Consider the following 17,999-nt stretch of genomic DNA (forward strand, 5'->3'; position numbering starts at 1 on the left):
TAAAAAACTGAAAAGATACAATTAACAATATTTATGGATTCATTCTGTCAAAAACATTTACATTATCTAAACATTCATTACAGGCCTCGAAATAAGACGGCACAGGGTGATCAATAAATCGATCCCCTGATTTTTGGTCCAGGTGATCAATTTTTTGATCACCTGAGGTATCAACCAGGTGACCAATCGATCATCTGAATCGATCACCTAAAGCTAGAGATTGCATGATGTTGTTTGAATGTTTGAATGTTTGAAAATTGATTATCAGTTCCTCTTGATTGAATAGCAAACCAGTAAATTTTCACGGTATTGTATTGAACGATTTCTGTAGGCCATAATTTCTACCGGTATGGACTACACTACAATTAATGTTTATGTGTGTATAGGAGCCTTTCTTCCACTTTAATAGGCTTAAATTACGTTTAGCTTTATGTTAGCCTATTTAGCATAATATAGTGTTCTGAATACAAAAGGCAAAAAAGAAATTGGCACACCTCAATTCAATTTACGTCTGTAATATTCCTAGAAAAGTAGGTGTTTTCGTAAGACGATAGAGTGAAAGCGTACCGACCCGTACGATCGTAGGCTACCTGCTTCACATTTACGCCAGTAATATTCCTCCAGAATTACGTGTCTTCATTTAAACGGCAGAAAATGAAAGCAAAATAACTGTCGAAACATTGACTGTCTTCATTACAAAACGGTATTTTAAAATTCCATTGTAGCATCGACATCCGTATGCAATGCACGCATTGTCGCCATGTTGTTGTTATTTATCCACGTGACCCTTTTTCCTGCCAAAATGAACCAAGGCCATTTTAGTTGCGAAGTATTTTGTTCAACGAATTAGAATTAAACTGATGCGTATAGCTAAAAACAGTGCGCGATTTGGGTGGATACATTTTTCGTATGATGATAGATTACGGAATATTTTGTTGTTCAGTGAATGGAAAATGATTAAAATGTTGCGTGATGACAAATAGGTTGCCTGATGGGAACACATGGTCAATTCTTACGCAGGGAAATGGTTACAGATAAAAATTACTGTTTGGTGAATAATTATCAAGCTTGTATATTTACCGGATTATCAAATATAAGGTCTGTACTTATTACTTCATTAGATCGTGAACTACTTTTAATTTCGTCAACCGACATCAAAGGGATTAAAATGTCCATACGCAGGCGAACGGTAAATCACGGGAACAGTAAATCACGTTTGTTCAACATTTTTCCACACTTAATTTAGGACAAGAAACTTCGATTCGCAGATTCCCTTAAATTTGATAAATTTCTGCTAATCAAATTAATATTTGATTCGCACTTACGTTGTTTTTGTTTAACAAACTGCGGTGCGATACCGCTTATCATATTCCCTGAGCCGGGGCATCTTGCATAATAACAGACATCAGGACGTCTTTTATTTGGTTATAGAAAGCATCAAACTAGTCAACACTATTCTGCGCGAGTTGAATGGCCACAGTTTTGCTAAGCCGATTTAAATTGGTGTTCCCCATAAACTTTTTAACGATCACCCGACATAACCGGGGAGATCAAATTATCGTTCTCCTGAAATCTCGTCCAGGCGATCGCCTACTATATCGAGGCCTGCATTCATTCTGTCAGACATTTCTATCCAAGGGAGGGGATACTGAATTTCACAGCCTTGGTGAAAATCAGTATAATTTATATGAATAGGCCTATTTAAAGGAAATAATTAAATTACAAGTTTGACATAATTATAACAATGTAAATCAGTAGTTACATGTAAAATAACATATACCACGGTTAAAACGAGCCTTAGGAATGACCAGAGCAAAAGGAGGTCAAGTAGGGTCGACACCGCCACCGACCACACCAAGATAGAAAACTTGGAACAATGCATATTTCCACTAAATTACTAATTGACATATATTAAAAGCTTATCCATCATATAAATAAAATGCTATACTTTGACTTTCGATACAATTAATACCTCATTCCCCATTAAATTATCAAATATACATCTTTCTTTCCTTCCCAGCTTCACTCTCGCCAGAAATCTCTCGTGTTGACACAACTGGTACTATACAAAATTTGGAATGGAAATTTTACAAAAATAATTAGCGAATAATTTGAAACAAAATAATACAATTAAAAGCATAGAAAAATGACATTCATCACAGTGTAGGCCTATTGGTCTAGTAAGTTCACAATACCCACTGATCTGTTTATTTATTCCTCACAACCAGATGCAACTGAGCCTGCCACTGTGCTAGAAATATTTTGAAAAACTGATGAATGGTGCTTGCTAGAGTATATCTTTATTTTTTTAGCTCATGCACAAATTTATCATGTGGCAATCATACCAATTCATCAAAAATGACGTGAATTGAAGACTAAAAAAGTCCCCAAATTAAAAAAGGGGCATAGAATTGTGACGCAAATCCTAATAATGAATAACTAATACCTAATATCAGACTAATTTGACAGCAAGCAACACTAGCGCCCCCTAGAATATTGTCGTGCTTAACAAAAGAAAAATCTGCACGATAATTAAGTGGCATGTAAAGTATAAATATTGCTACATGAATTTTCAATATTGGATTATTGCTATAAAATACCATTGGAATATGTAATTTTCTTAATTTTTCGGTAAGCAAGTTTTCTAATCTTCAGGTCTTATTTCTACAATCGCCAATACCGTTGTAAAAAAATTTGAATGCATTTTTCTCCCAACACTTTGAGGATTTACGGCATTTCTATGCTGTGTTTATTTAATACAACAGTTGGTTGGAATTGAAGCACAGTACTTCATATCTGCTTGCCGTTTTATACGCCCACATGGAAATGTGGACGTATATTGCTGTGGCCCCGTCCGTTTATTACGTCTAGGGTTATGGCCCTTGTTTCACTTTATTAAACCTTGTGAACGCTCTAACACCAAAAGTTATCATCCGATCTTTCTGAAATTTATATGCATTATTTAAATTAGTGAAATAAGAAGCCTATTGAATTTCAGCAAATTTCTGTTTTTTACGCCTAGAGTTATGGCCCTTGTTTCACTTTATTGAACTTTGTGAATGCTCTAACATCAAAAGTTATCTGCAGATCTATATGAAATTTACATGCGTCATTTAAATTAGTAAAGAGAAGAATCCTATTGAATTTCCGCAATTTCTTTTTTTTACTTCTAGAGTTATGACCCTTGTTTCACTTTGTTCAACCTTGTTAATGCTCGATTGATGAAAGTTAAATTTGTGAAACCGAGGTCTATTGAATTTCAGCAATTTTCGTCAATAATTTCTAGAGTATGGCGGTTGTGAACCTTGTGAACGTTTGAATGACAAAAGTGATCATCTGATCTGTATAATATTTATATGCATTATTTAGATTAGTAAAACGAAAAAGCCTGTCAAATTTCAACAGTTTCTGTAAATTACTTCCAGAGTTGAAACCCTTGTTTTAGTTTGTAGAACCTTGTATGGAACTGTCTTGTAAAGGCCCCCAATTACCTACAAAGGAATAAATATGCGACAACCCTTGTCGACCGCCTGGACGATTTAGCTGCTGTGGGGGGTGTGTTTTGTTGCCTGGCAACTTATCTTTATACGCCCACATTGAAATTAGTTAGTATATTGTCGTCGCCCCCGTCCGTCCATCCGTCGGTCTGTGGACTGCAATTGTGGACGCTCTAGAGGCTAAAGTTAATATCCGATTGACTTTAAATTTATATACCGTACAGTGTTAAGGCCATGAGACGAAGAAGCCTATTGATTTTCAGCGATTTCTGATTATTACTGCCAGAGTTATGGCCCTTGATCACTTCAAAAAATCTTGTGGATGCTCTAGAGTCTAAAGTTAATATCCGATTGCAGTCCTTCACGTTTACGAAATGGTGCGGGAGCTCTAAAAAACACTTGCCAATTTAAAAATTGAGAAAAAAGTTCCTGTAAAAAAAAAAACTAATTAATTATATTGCAAGCGTAATTCTACATTGTATTTATATACTTTAGTTTTGTCTCATATTCTCTTTATTATGCCATTCATATGTTTCACAAATTTTCGTTAGTTTGATCAGTTTGTCAGTGTGCTTCTTAGTGCAGAATTTGCACTAAGAACGACCAAACCAATTTTACAATTTTACAAACCCATTTTTGTCTCCCTCCGTGGCTATTTGCCCTCCAGTAATTCCAATTTTAAAATGTTGCATATTTGGCTGTTTTGACCATCTCCAGACATATTGATAGCGATAATCAATGCATTGCCAATGAGACAAGCCGTACATGAAAACATTTTAAACAACGTAATGTTATTATTATCTGTCATTCCCACGGATATTCTCCATCAACATCCGGCGACATATTATTAGGCTGTCAAGTAACATATCATATTCTATTGGCTGGTTTTAGACTGCTATCCAATTAAAACGAGCCCTACATTAGCATTCAATATGTTTGATGAATAATTATGGCAGCCCTAGTTTTACCATGGAAACGCTCATGGCTCGAGGAGGAGGTCATTATACTCTAATATATGCAGTTTTAAAAATAAACAAAAACTGAAAGTAAGATAGTTTATGAATCTCAATATTTAGGAGAGCGATTTAGCTAATTAGCGGGCGTATTTAATGACTCCCCCGAAGATAAGTTGAGGTTCGTCGGGAGGCACAAGAGCGAAAGCACACCTTAAATGTGAAGGACTGCGATTGACTTTAAATTTATACACAGTGTTTAAGGCCATGAGACGAAGAAGCCTATTGATTTTCAGCGATTTCTGATAATTATGCCAGAGTTATGGCCCTTGATCACTTCACAAAATCTTGTGGTCGCTCTAGAGGCTAAAGTTAATATCCGATTGACTTTAAATTAGTGATGGTCCGATATGGCACCTCGATATCAGATAATGACTGTGAAATATATCGGCCGATACAGTTACTGATAGTCGTGGATATAAAACTATTACACATTGAAATGCCTCGAATGGCATGATAATCTATGTAGATATATGTCATTGTTAGTCGGGAAACGCATGGTTCTATTTTACCTCATGATCAAACACAGGTCACGCTTCCTACGCAATCACAAATACAGTCCATCTATTACGAACTTAATTATTTGCTGTATCATTAATGAATAAAGTCCAGATTATCATATTTTAAGTGTTGATTACGATATAGTTCCTTAGAGTGATCGGCACCTGTATGTCAATAATAGATGTTGGAATGGTTCATGCAGTAATGAATGAAACATCAAAGCGATAGCTTCCTGACCATGCTTGTCAACAGTGGCAATCATTCTCCCGCCATTTCTAGAACTATAGTTAAAAATAAAACCATCTAATGGAAACACATTTGTTGGTAGTATGATCTATATTATAAGTTCTTATTTATTGATACAAATTATGTCTAAATTTTTAAAGTAGCCTAGCATAACAATACAAATCACTAAATTATTTCTAAATTTTTATAGGCATCTACTCTAGAAGATGGAATGTCTCTGCGATGTACTGACTGTGTTCTCCAATTCTATGACTTTGATCATAATGATTAATGCAATTGGCTTATTCCCTATTCCAATCAAAGGTTTATCAGGTGGACTGTTGTACAGTAATATCTGTCTGCACATGCGCAGAAATGGCATTCTCAAAAATCGGATTGAGGGAACCAAATTTTCAAACAGTGTGTGAATGAGGATTTAAAAAATATCGGAGACCAGTAATGATTTTGTACTGTTTATTCTGTCCTTTTTACAGCCCCTATGAGTCGTGTATTACTGGTACGTCTAAATAGCAACACACACGGCAACCGAAAGAAAACTCTTATTACGGTTGCCGTGCACGTGGCTATTTATATAACGGAGACCGGTAAGGATATTTTACTCTTTATTCTTTCCTTTTTACGTCCCCTATGACTATCAGAGTCTTGTATTAGCGGTACGTCTAAATAGCAATGTGCACGTGTGGCTATTTAGATGCACCATGTGTCAAGCAAAATAATGATTTGTTCACAACTCAGATAATACTTTAAAGGTAATTACCGAGTCGTTTTGAACAGATATCGGCAACTCAAGTATCGGCAAAATGGCCATCTATTGGTCGATACTGATTTCTTCCGATAGGCGACTTATTGGCCAATTACCGATGTTCAAACAAATTATCGGACCATCACTATTTTAAATTTATACACAGTGTTTAAGGTCATGAGACGAAGAATCCTATTGATTTTCAGCGATTTCCGATAATTACTGCCAGAGTTATGGCCCTTGATAACTTCAAAAAAATCTTGGGGACACTCTAGAGGCCAAAGTTAATATCCGATTGATTTTAAATTTATTCACAGTGTTTAAGGCCATGAGACGAAGAAACCTATTGATTTTCAGCGATTTCCGATAATTATGCCAGAGTTATGGCCCTTGATCTCTTTGAAAAATCTTGAACAGCTAAATCCATGATATTAAAAGTTTTGTATACTAAACGTTAGCATGGGGCAGAACTTTATAAAAACCAAACAAATTTTAATGGTTTTCTGATAATTACTTAATGAGTTGTTACTCTTAATCAGATTTTAGTGTATTATAAATGTTTCATTACCGAAAAAATTAAAAATATCCGACAACTCTTGTTGACTGCCTGGACGATTTAGCTGCTGTGGGCGTACGTTTCGTTGCCTGGCAACCTATCTTATCGAAGATTATAGTTATCTCATTTACACTGTGTGTGGCTGTAATAAAAGTAAATCGACTTTGTTCTGAAAAAATTCTATGACTCATGGACAATACATGTGTTTTTCAAATGATTAACGACTAAGAATGAACCGCTTGACCTCACTGATAAGATTCCCATATAACAATTAACTTTTATTGTTCTACTACCAGACATTCATCATTAATTATCAACATAACACTCAGTGTAATCTATTGACAACTATATGTATACAAATCTTTCACACCAATCAAGCTTCTATACGTGAGCATTATTCTGAACAGGCCGTAAAATTTTATAGTTACATAGCAGAGGTCAATCTTAGCCATGTTTGGAAATTGTCTTTTTCATACGCCCACATTTTCATGTGGACGAATATTGTCGTCGCCCCTGTCCATCCGTCCACAATTGTTTGTGGACACTCTACAGGTCACAGTTCTTATCCGATTTTGACGAAACTTGAAATATAGGTTTATATCCAAAAGATCTCGCTTGCTTCCGATATTGGCATGTATCAGATCGAAACTTCATGGATTATGGCCCCTGATTGTACGAAATATCATGTTTTTAGCTTTTGGATCCTATAGAGGTCACAATTAATTTTAAACTGATTTTGATGAAACTTGAAATGCATGTTTATAACCCAAAGATCATGGTTCCTTTCGATATTTGCGCATATCAGATCGTAACTTCCTGAATTATGGCTCCTTTTTTGGCTTGTGGTCCCTCTGGAGGTCACAATTGTTTTCCAATTTATAAAACCGGTTGATTATATCACCGTTACACGGTAATAAAGGTTGAGTTTGAACTTCATGAAAATCGGACCAAAACTGCCTGACAAAATGGCCGCCCCTCGAACGCAAATAGTGTATAGCATCTGTTATATCAAGCTTGTGGACCCTCTAGAGGAAACAATTTTTATCCGATTTTGATGAGAGTTGATAATACATGTTTATAACCCAAAGATCTTGGTTCCTTTTGATATTCGCGCGTATCTGATCGTAACTTTCTGAATTATGGCCCTTGAATGTACAAAAAATCACGTTTTTAGCTTGCCATCCATGTAGAGGTCACCAATTTTTATTCGATTAAAAAAAAACGTGAATATATCATCATTACACACTAAGATCTTGGTTCCTTTTGTTAATCGCGTATAGCCCTGTCCTATAAGGTCTTATCTCCCCTGGGCAAAATTATCTCCCCTGAGTAACTGTAAATGACGCCACTTCCGTAGAGTATTGTCAACTAGGTGTCATGGCGTCAAACAATGAAAATCATTCACCGGAACTGAGTAAACTTGAATTTGACCTTTTAACTGTGAATTAATTGAAAAGTTACCTGCGCAACCGTGGAGAGTACGTGACAGGGACAAAAGCCGAGTTAGTTAAGCGAGCGGTAGGCGCAAATTCTTTGAAGAAAAGACCGTTAGAGGAGTTGCGTTTAGAAGACGAAAACAGAGGACATCAAAAGCGTCTGGAAAGGTTAATTTCACCACTCGGAGAGGTTTTGATACTGATACAAGACATATTCCTAAGATAAATAACAGTGACCTTTATAATTATATGGTTTTGAGCAAACGGAGAACGCTCGACTTAGGACCAAATAATGCAAAACGCCAGTTGAAGGCGAAGGTATTTTATGAAGATGGACATGTACATTCTGTGTGTTACAATGACATTTCACATGACAATTCACACTGCTATGTGAAAGCAAAGGTTATTCCATCCCTGCCAACACAGACAGTGACACAGAAACCAGATTATTCTGTATGGATTTGCATGGCAAAAGTAACTGGACACGTCCATGCTGCTGGCTGTGACTGTAGTGCTGGGTATGTGAATTTAAATTTATTCATTACTATTTAAGTAAAATCATATTAATAAATATTATAAGTAATTAAGGTGCCCTTTTCTGCATTTAGATTGACTAGAGTACACATCATAAATATGTGTCGGTTTTAATTACTCAATAGAACTAATGAATTAATCAGTTATATCTATTGTTTGTTTGGTGGTGCAGTTAACTCGTACCAAAACCAAGTCATACCCAGTCCAGTAGTTAAGTCGTACCCAACAGTGGTTAAGTCGTACCCAAACAACATTCATTTGTATGTTGTTGTCAACCTTTTTTTTCCTTTAAAAAAAAACTAAACAATATTTTTTCTAATTTTAGAGAAGGAGAATCTTGTAATCACATTGCAGTATTTTTGCACGGCTTGGTGGACATTTCGGACAAAAAGACCGATGGACTTGATGCATCAACATCGAAGGAATGCAAATGGAACCAGCCTCGGAAGCGCAAGCTCAGTCCCCAAAGGTCACAGAATATAATATTTAAAAAACACAAGTGGACAGACAATGAAACAGTCGAAAAAGTCGAAGATAAAAACAAATTGGAAAATGCCGCTAAAAGGCCACCGGTTACTGCAATTAACCTAGAGTCTTTTGCAGACAAGTTACGGATATGTGCGCCTCATGCTGCTTGGCTACTCACACGGGAAGATTCGGTGCCAAGATTAAATCCGAAAGTGTTACTGCCACCACTGCATAAAATTGACTTTAATTTTGCAGACACTTGTGACTTGAAAAGTGACAAATGTGTTAACTTCTTTAAGAGCTACTATGAAACATTATCTTTAAATCAAGATGCTTGTAACCGAATAGAAAAAATGACACGTGGCCAACAAAATAATAAAACATGGCGTATTGCAAGACATGGCAGAATAATAGCTTCTAATTTCGGGACTGTTTGCAAATGTCGACAAACAAATGAGGCTACATCTCTTATTAAAAACGTACTGGATTATTGCCCTTTTGACAATAAAATTGTAAAATGGGGACGTGACCATGAGTCTGCAGCCAGACTTAAATACTGCAAAGATATGAAGGAAAAGTACCCCAATTTAATTGTGCAGTTGTGTGGATTATGTGTCTGCAAGGAGTATCCACACCTGGGAGCAAGTCCGGATGGCCTAGTAATAATTGACAGTGTAGTTTAAGGGGTGATAGAAATTAAATGCCCTTATAAATGGCGATTTTCCACATTAGAGGAAGTCGCAAAGGACCCACAGTTTTATTGTAAATATGAAAATTGACAGTTGAAACTTTAAAAAAATCATTCTTATTATTATCAGGTGCAGACACAAATGGCAATTACAAAAACAAAATGGTGTGATTTCATTTTGTGGACCTTAAAAGATTATCACAAAGAAAGGATCGAGTTTGATGCTCTATTTTGGGAACACTGCCTTGACCATGTTAATTTATTTTATATAGATTTCATTTTGCCAGAACTTTTCTCGCGAAGAGTGAAGCGAGGAAAACCTCTCTTCTATTAATATTGCATACCAACAAGAAATGAAAAAGTAACTAAGATTTCTTAATATATTCGATTTATTAATAATAATCGATAAAATTGTGTATTTTTACCTTTGGTCTGATTATGTAAATGTTTTGACTTTTGATAAAGTCAAGATTGCCTTATCCCCCTTTAAAATGTAAGATACATGTATATTATTAAAAGAAGCAGTCCCAGATAATACAGAGTCTCAAAAATAAGTAATAAGGGCTATTAATAATAAAGGACAGGTCATCATTTAATCCTCTTGCATATCATCCTGTACAAGTGGAGGTTGGAGATTCGACAAATGCACACATATTTTCCACAGTTTCGACACACAATGGGCCAAGGTTATTGGTATACCACGTAAAATTCTGAAATTTTTTACCCTTTCCATCGCACGTTCGACATCAATGTGTAGATTAGCTATACGTCTTGTTTCCTCAAGTTCCCTCCTTGAAAATCGCTTTGTTTTGAAGGGTGGTATTATCAAATCAATGCCAAGAGGCGTGGTCAAGTCATTTATTAGGAAGCCCTTGTCTGCCATGATAGCATCGCCAGCCTCACATCGACCTAATATACCAGATCTTTTAGTAATTTGCTTGTCACTTATACCCCTGGACCAAAGATCAGAGGCAAATGATATGTTTCCACTGGGGCTTATTCCGAGAAGAGCTTTATATGTCATATGTGATTTATAGCTTGAATACAGCAAAGATTTATTTTTCAGAGATTGGGGCGTTTCTGTAAACAGTTCTGTACAGTCTATTATTACTCGACAATTTGGATACTTGCGCTTGAACTTATTTGGCATAAACTTATCTACCACAGCACGTGATTGCCAACATGTCAAAAAAGCCAGTTTTACATGTAAATAATTAATCCACCTATCGCAAATAACACCACATGTCGATTTTGAAATACAAAATCTGTCTGCTATATCCTCCAAAAACAAACCTAGTCTTAATCGCATGAGCACAAGGAAAAACTCGTCTATCAGCCGCAGACTACGTGGTCTTCCTGAACTGCCTCCAGAGCTGTGTTCGTTTCGTGTTGTTTGCTCCTGCGCGTCGGTCATCTCATCAAACAATGTTTCGAATAGTTTTTTATTTGGTATTCCAGTATAAAACATACATTTTTGATCATTTTTGACATCTTCATGTGTATAAACTGGTCTAGTACACCGAGTTTCGGCATCTGTGGTTTGCTTTTTAATATCACTTATCAGTGGATTGGCATATGTAAAATTGTTATAAAACTCAGTCTGGGTACAAGCATCAGATGAAATTTTTAGCATCAGTTTGTCACTGTAAGTTTGAGTCAATGATTCGTTGGTAGTAGCTACATCAGTCTGCTCTGATTTATTAACTGCCTTTGAAACAGAAGTTTCTTTTACAGGTCCGCAATAGTCATGCAGGTGTACAGAAGATTCTTCTGTGGAGAATGATGTCTTAAAATTCTCCTGCACTAATGCATACTCATCTGCATCGATGGGGCATGCTAGAGGTTCTATTGGTTCACGTTCAGGTTCTGCGACAGGTGCGATATCGTCTACCTAAAGTAAATATATGGAGAAATTATTAAGCAATGAAATTGCCGCCGAAAGACAGGGCCACATAAATTATCAACAGTTGCATTCTGGCCATTTAGCGCCAAGAGCAAACTAAACAATTTCATGAAAATATATTAGAAATATAATAGGCCATAAGGTGATATTGGGAGGGGGGGGGGGGTGAAGATATACCAGCATGTCTGGTATCGATAAGCAATGGCTGTGGCATCGAAAAACTCCTTTCATCTCAAGGGGACTGGAACTTGAATGCAATTGAATATAGGCCTAAGCTAATGATATTTATTTTTCATTGTCAAGTGGGCAGACGAAACGAGTACCGGGTAGGCCTAATGTAGTAAGAAATGTCAGATTATCCATATTCCGTAGGCCTAAAATCATTTTATTATACTGTTGATATTAAGCTTGTTTTGACCCCCGCACATTGATTGATTGATTGAATCAGTTTTGAGGGGGGACATCAAAAGGGGTCTATACTGCAATAGCCTAGGTTTTAATTTTTACAAAATACTACAGTAAATTTTAAACAAATATTCGAAACGGTTCATACCCTGTTAGTTTGGAAGATTTTTTCGCCGAACACCGACGGGACAACATTTCGCTCGTACATTCCACCAACAAAGTGCTCCGAACAAAGACGTTGAGTGTCATTATATTTGTAGCCTTTCTTTATCAATTTAATTCTTCGTATCCAAGCTGTTCTGATTTTATCGTTCATTGGAAACCTATGCAACGTAACTGAGCGACCATTTTGGTTTTTCCCTCGATAATTTGAACAAACAGTACAATAATGACGATTTTTCGGTGATTTGGCGTCCATTATGGCAGGCCTAAACAACTCTGGAAGTCATAAAATTCTTTGACGTCAAGATTTGTTATCTTTTATTAGTAAAGAGTAACGTAAAGGGAGATAATATTCATACCTTATGGGACAGGGCTATATCTTAACGTAACTGCCTGGATTATGGCTCCTGATTGTTCGAAAAATCGTATTTTTAGCTTGCGGATTCTCTAGAGGTCACAATTTTTTTTTCTGATTTTAAAAAACGTTTAAATATTTCACCATTCCACCTTAATGAAGGTTGAATTTGAATTTCACGAAATCGAAATGAAACTGCCCGACAAAATGGCCGCTACAAAGGTTGTGGACCCTCTAAGGGTCACAATTTTTATCCGATTCTAAAACTTAAAATATATCTTTATATACTCTTCAAAAAAAGTAGGGGATATTCAGAAACAATACAAAACTGCGGAAAAGCGCTGCTGTTTTTATTAGAGGTAACCAGTGTATATTAATAACAGGCCAATTGCCTACACATGAACATAAACAGTTCATATGGGCAGCTTATCTGACGGCCCAATTTCACTGGCAAAGAAATACAGTCAAAAGTGAAAATGGATGTTTTTGATTTTTATACGCCCATATTGTCGTCGCCTCCGTCCGTCGGTCCGGCATCCACAATTGCTTGTGAGCGCTCTAGAGGCTAAAGTTAATATCAGATTGACTTTAAATTTATACACAGTGTTTAAGGTCTTGAAACGAAGAAGCCTATTGATTTTCAGCGATTTCCGATAATTACTGCCAGAGTTATGGCCCTTGATCACTTTGAAAAATCTTGTGGACGCTCTAGAGGCCAAAGTTAATATCCAATTGACCTTAAATTTATACACAGTGTTTGAGGTCATGAGATGAAGAAGCCTATTGATTTTCAACGATTTCCGATAATTACTGCCAGAGTTATGGCCCTTGATCACTTCAAAAAATCGTGTGGACGATCTAAAGGCCAAAGTTAATATCCGATTGACTTCAAATTTATACACAGTGTTTAAGGTCATGAGACAAAGAAGCCTATTGATTTTCAGCGTTTTCCGATAATTACTGCCAGAGTTATGGCCCTTGATCACTTCAAAAAATCTTGTGGAGGCTCTAAAAGCCAAAGTTAATATCCGATTGACTTTAAATTTATACACAATGTTTAAGGTCATGAGACGAAGAAACCTATTGATTTTCAACGATTTCCACTAATGACTGCCAGAGTTATGGCCCTTGATCACTTCAAAAAATCTTGTGGATGCTCTAGAGGCTAAAGTTAACATCTGATTGATATTAAATTTATACACAGTGTTTAAGGTCATAAGATGATGAAGCCTATTGGTTTTCAGCGATTTATGATAATTACTGCCAGAGTTATGGCCCTTGATCACTTCAAAAATCTTGTGGATGCTCTAGAAGCGAAAGTTAATATTTGATTGACTTTAAATTTATACACAGTGTTTAAGGTCATGAGACGAAGAATCCTATTGATTTTCAGCGATTTCCAATATTTGCTGCCAGAGTTATTGCCCTTGATCACTTTGAAAAATCTTCTGGACGCTCTAGAGGCCAAAGTTAATATCCGATTGACTTTCAATTTATACACAGTGTTTAAGGTCATGAGACAAAGAAGCCTATTGATTTTCAGCGATTTCCGATAATTACTGCCAGAGTTATGGCCCTTGATCACTTCAAAAAATCTTGTGGATGCTCTAGAGGCTAAAGTTAATATCTGATTGAGTTTAAATTTATACACAGTGTTTGAGGTCATGAGACGAAGATTCCTATTGATTTTCAACGATTTCTGATAATTACTGCCAAAGTTATGGCCCTTGATCACTTTGCAAAATCTTGTGATGCTCTAAAGGCTAAAGTTATAATCTGATTGACTTCAGATTGATACACAGAGTTTAAGATCTTGAGACGAACAAGTATATTGATTTTCAATGAATTTTTATGACTTGAACAGTTAAATTCATGATATTAAAAGCTTTGCATACAAAACGTTAGCATGGGGCAGAACTTTATAAAAACCAAACAAATTCTAATAGTTTTCTGATAATTACTTCGTGAGTTGTTGCTCTTAATCAGATTTTAGTGTATTATAAATGTTTCATTACCGAAAAAAGTAAAAAAATATGCGACAACCCTTGTTGACTGCCCGGACGATTTAGTTGCTGTGGGCGTATGTTTCATTGCCTGGCAACCTATCTTTGTCTTAATGAGTAATTGCTCCACCAATCCTCAGACATTCAGCAATTCGTCGTGGCATGCTCCTAATCAACCGTCCAATCATGATTTGGGGCAATCTGACCCATTGCTCTTGCAGTGCCACGGCCAATTCTTGCAGTGTTTTCTGTTGCTGTTGACATCGACGAACACGTCTCCCGATCAAATTAAACGTAACATACTAAAGCAAAGATTCGCTAAACAGTAAATCGTATGCAAGAACCGATAGGAAAGCAAACATGGGTAGGATAAACCCCTCCCACGTGTATAGCACTATTGCGTGTCACATGTGCAGCTCAGTGGTTCTGTTGGGGGCGATAAGTTCTTCATCTGTGAACATGACTATTTATCATATCGCAACCTGGATAGGTATTTGCATTTCAATATCCCCTACTTTCTTGGAAGAGTTTATATCCCAAACAGTCCCTTTTGATATTTGCGCATTTCAGACCATAACTTTCTGGATTATTGCCCCTGATTGTACAAAAAATCGTTTTTGTTTTTAGCTTGTTCTCTATCCATCTCTTGCAAAATGTGGGCGTATCCTGCCTTGCAGTCGCTGGTTCAAAAATGTGTTAATTTTTCGGTGTGAATAGTGACAGATGGGTCAGATCTAGTTTCGGTCATTTTCCATAGCCCTCGGTCTTGACCAGCATATACAGCCGGCATGGAACCCATGCTCCAAACTGAGAACATTAATTTCTTTATGGGCCCTCAAGCCCATTATACCTGCAGACTCCTCAGTCAATAATAAACCAGTTCTAAATAGCGCTTTTATATACACATTCTGACAAAGGCTTAATTTTAAAAATATTGTCGTTTTTATTGAAGGCTATATCATAATCATACAGAGTTTTTATTTTAAAGCAATTTCAAGTATGGTTGTCGAAGATAACAATTGTGCCGTATTATTGACGAATGAATAAAAACTTTTGCAAGTTACGTAATAGACAAAAAACTACAAATTGTGTTATGAAGAAATGCGATGGTGCCGTATCAGGTTATTTTGGCTACGGTATTTTCTGATACTAACAGTAGTAGAATTATGTTAACATTTTAGATCATCGACTTGTGAAAAGCGAACGTTTCATCGAATAAACGAAGACAGTAATTTATTCTGGAATATTACTGACGTAACTTCAAGATGGTATGTGAATTAAATATATATGTCGTTATTTTTGTGGTTATCACTTACATAGATTAAAATACAACATTCTCCATAACAAATTACCAAGTCTAGTTTTAAAGGAAATTAACGCTTATAATTAACCCATTTCCTACGGGGCCTCGATCAATTGACCCAATTCTGGCCGGTTCTTTACAAAATGGATTAAGAACCTTGATGCTTACCCATCTCAAACAAACGTCTTGAAACAGAATGTAGTTTGGGGTTATTTTGGGCATAATTCGTGATGTTACCAATTCGCGATACATATCGCGTATCGGCTTGCTGTATCGTCAATACGTATCGTATCGAAAATGAACTGTATCACCACACCCCTCTGACGCAAGTCCTTCGTTGGCTCCATCAACATGTGGACAAAAAAATAGACCTTAACCGAGACCGAGCTAACCCTCAATGACCTCATGCTTATAAAAATGGATGGACCGGAAAGCATAAATTTTGAATTTGTCAGAGTATATGATCAGTGTTGTCTTAAAAAGAATCGTCGTGTCTTTTCTGTTTTGAGGATGAGCTAAATCATGTGGCTGTGAAGTAATTTATCCTATAAACATTGTTTTGTTATCTGCATTCATTCTCTACAAAATGTGAACTTTTGGACAGTCAAGGAGATAAAATAATGTTCTTGTGTACTAAATAAGTACATATTAAACATTTATTTTCATTTTTAATTAACAAACATATGAATAAAAATGATATAAAATATTTGGCTAAAACTTTCTGAATTGGCTAATAAAATTTTGATTTGGCAAAAAATTTGGCTAAAGGTTTTAAGAGGATAGGGCGGTCACTGCTATTTAGTGTAAATCTCTGGCATGGAATAATATAGCAAACAGAAAAATGTAGTTACTAAAGGGTGCAGAAAGATCATGCCTCCTGCAGTGTAATGGTAGGGGTTTCACGTCAAAGTTTCAAATGACAGAAAAAAATTTTTTTTAAATATTTTGTGAAAATATACATAAAATGCTACCCAAATTTTTTTATTTCATCAAAATATTCTAATTAGATCCAAAGTTATGGAATTTTAAAATCCGAGATCGACGTCAATAATGTAATCAAAATGCTCTATACCAGTCAATGCGTGGCATGGCACCAAAATAAGTGCTTTTCAGTCATATTTGAGTGATGTCATAAGCGGTATTTTCCCTTCAGAATCGCTAGTACCAATTTTAAAACTGAAATCCGCGCGTTATTGACAGCTAAGATTTATTAAAATCGTAATAATTTGAATAATAATATGTCAAATATTTATAATCTGGATGATACCTCAAGAAAGTTTTTTTATATTTAGTCGAAATTTAGCAATTTTCAGTCATCAAAACAGATAAATCCCATTTTCTACGGGTCTAATTGTCCGATCACATGTTATCAACATGCATAATAATCACAAAATTTTTATCTATCGTTTGATTGGTTCTATATCAAAATCCCCTGGTAACTAAGGTGCGGATTCACCAATGAAGTGAGCCGTAGCAATGGAAAATCTCAGCCCGCGTGATGTCAGAGCAGTATTTTCCCGCGAGCGTCTCATGTAAACAAATGGTAATTTCGCTTACATTTCGATAATTTTTTAGCCTGAATCTTTGCAGATGTTGAGATTGATATTAAACTATTGCAATACAATTGCTAGTAATGCATCTACATAAAATAGTAATTCAGAATCGTAGATTGAAGTGGGCTATATTTCAGCCGCTGGCTGTCCGATTTCACGCTAAAGTCACGTGACCTGAAACCCCTAGTAATGGCTATAAATATGAAACAATTGTGGACAGGGTGGTTGTGTACTTATAATTTAAAAATCGCTTGAATTTCACGTTTAAAACAAATTTAATCTATATTTCAAAGTCCGAAAGTCGGTGGATCTTTCTGGAAACTTTCACAAAGGCTTCCTACGTTACATGTTATTAAAGAAAAACAATACATAATTGTCTGGTCAGTTAGTAACATATGAGAAGTCAACATGAGGGCTTTTTTAAGACCCTGAGGATATTTGCGCATATCGGACGAAAAATCACGTTTTTAGCTTGTGGACCCTCTAGAGGTCACAATGTTTATCTGATTTTAAAAAACGTTTAAATGTATCACTGTTACACCGAAACTGCCTGATAAAATGGCCGCTCCTTGTGCGCAAATTGTGTACAAGTATGTAATACGAAAGTTGTGGACCCTCTAGAGATCACAATTTT

General features: G+C 36.0%; 1 pseudogene; it reads left to right on the forward strand.

The window, feature by feature from the left end:
• Positions 1-5,862: 5,862 nt before the first annotated feature.
• LOC130012384 (uncharacterized) lies at positions 5,863-10,326 on the forward strand (annotated as a pseudogene).
• The last annotated feature ends 7,673 nt before the right edge of the window (positions 10,327-17,999 follow it).

Source organism: Patella vulgata, chromosome 4, assembly GCF_932274485.2.
Source record: "Patella vulgata chromosome 4, xgPatVulg1.2, whole genome shotgun sequence".
Classification (NCBI taxonomy): domain Eukaryota; kingdom Metazoa; phylum Mollusca; class Gastropoda; family Patellidae; genus Patella; species Patella vulgata.